The following is a 1948-nucleotide window of genomic DNA, read 5'->3' on the forward strand; positions in this document are numbered from 1 at the left end:
TAGTTGAATTTACACAAAATAGATTTATTTAATTAAAAGTATTTAATTAATATTAATAGAAAGTTGTTAATTATTACTCGCGGGAAGATAAGGAAAGGTATTTTTAATGTATATGCACGTTTTTTGACATACATATATACATAGTAAAATGTTTGCTGTGCATCTATGTAACCATGTACTCAATTCAATATTTTTATGACGCCTCTATTCTTTTTCATGTAACAAACGAAAAATTACATTTTCTAAAGGTTTTCTGAAGAATGATTTATGAAAATGCCCAGGAGGCTAATATGTGAACTTAGACATCAGCGAAAGTACGCCTTATGTTTCTTAAAGAAAATTCCAATGTAAAACGACGCTTTCAAAGTCTTTGTTGACACTTTTGGTTTTTTGTGAAATTATGGGAAAACATCGTTTATGTTTATTCCTATCTATACATTTTCGAGTGATCGTTTTCTTTTTTTGCGAGAGGACAGTCATCGACATAGTACAACATAATTAATGATGTGAATTAAAATGTGATGCAATTTAAAAAGGAATGTGAATTTAATACGTTTTCATTCGAACGATAGGCTTACGCAGAGCTAAATTTTGGGCCAAGACACCGGAAGACGTTCACTTTCTCTAAATCATAGATAACGAAGTTAACGGAACTAGAAAGAACTAGAAGAATTACAACTATATTATATTACGAAAGGAAATTATACTTTCTTTTATTCTTTTTTTATTCTATTAAATTATACTTTCTGAATTTCGTCAATTTGATGCTTTTTTTTTACGTCTTAGAGCGATCTTGATAATGCTGAATGATATATTATTAGAGCCGACTGAAAATTTTTCCGAAATTGAAAACGAACATTCATTACGTGTCAGTTTCGACTGAAATCATACAGCTCTTCTTCATAAATATTAATTTTGTTAATATGTATTTATTGTTTCAATAATTACACATTTAATATATGTAATTCTATTAAGAGAATTATACATATTATAATTATTATAGTTTAATTCTATTTATTTTAATATGTGTAATTATTGTTTCAATAAATAAATTATGAAATTTATGAAGAATTATATTCTTTGGCCAAAATTGACACAACGAAATTTAGATTCTCGATTTCGAAATTTTTAATTATTTCAATAAATTTATTTTTGATATTTATTAAGAAAAAATATATGATACATGCATGTCTACATATAACCTTTACAGGATCCTTATTTCTTAATTTTGATTTCGGTTTCGATTGAAATTGACATGTCGCTGAATGTTCAGTTACAAACATTTCAGTTGAACTCTATATGTATATTATTATCTCGCACGGAATGCAAGAGATTTTTCACATCTTAGAACGATTTTAATAATTTTGAATGACATATATTATAATATGTAAAATCTCTTGCGTTCTTATTATTTTAGTAATAAGAATGATATAATATGTAAGATCTCTTGCATTTCGTGCGAGATAATAATATGTCATTCAGCATTAAGATCGTTCTAAGATGCGAAAAAGCATTAAATTGTTAAATTGCTATAGTTAATTTAACTCGTGATATTATTGCGGTTATAATTTAGTAGAATTTGTGTTTCAAGACCGAAAAATCATTTTGGCGCACATCTCACGTATATAAATTACATAGAAAACATAGAATCATACAAATACTTAAGATCCAGTTAATCCCTTTAAGATATTGATTTTTGTAAGTTACATATATATGATCCTATAAAATATGATATTATGAAGATAAAAGATTATGAAGATTGACTATTAAATGGTCGAAACATAATATATACATGCAATAAGCACAGCGGAAAAAACTAATTAGTACAATTTTTAATGTTACAAGTTATTAATTTGAACGTGAAATATTCGATATTCTAGTGGTGTTTCACGTTCAAATTAATAACTTGCACGTAAAAAATATTTTATATATAATTATATATAATTTT

Source organism: Atta colombica, unplaced genomic scaffold, assembly GCF_001594045.1.
Source record: "Atta colombica isolate Treedump-2 unplaced genomic scaffold, Acol1.0 scaffold200, whole genome shotgun sequence".
Lineage (NCBI taxonomy): Eukaryota > Metazoa > Arthropoda > Insecta > Hymenoptera > Formicidae > Atta > Atta colombica.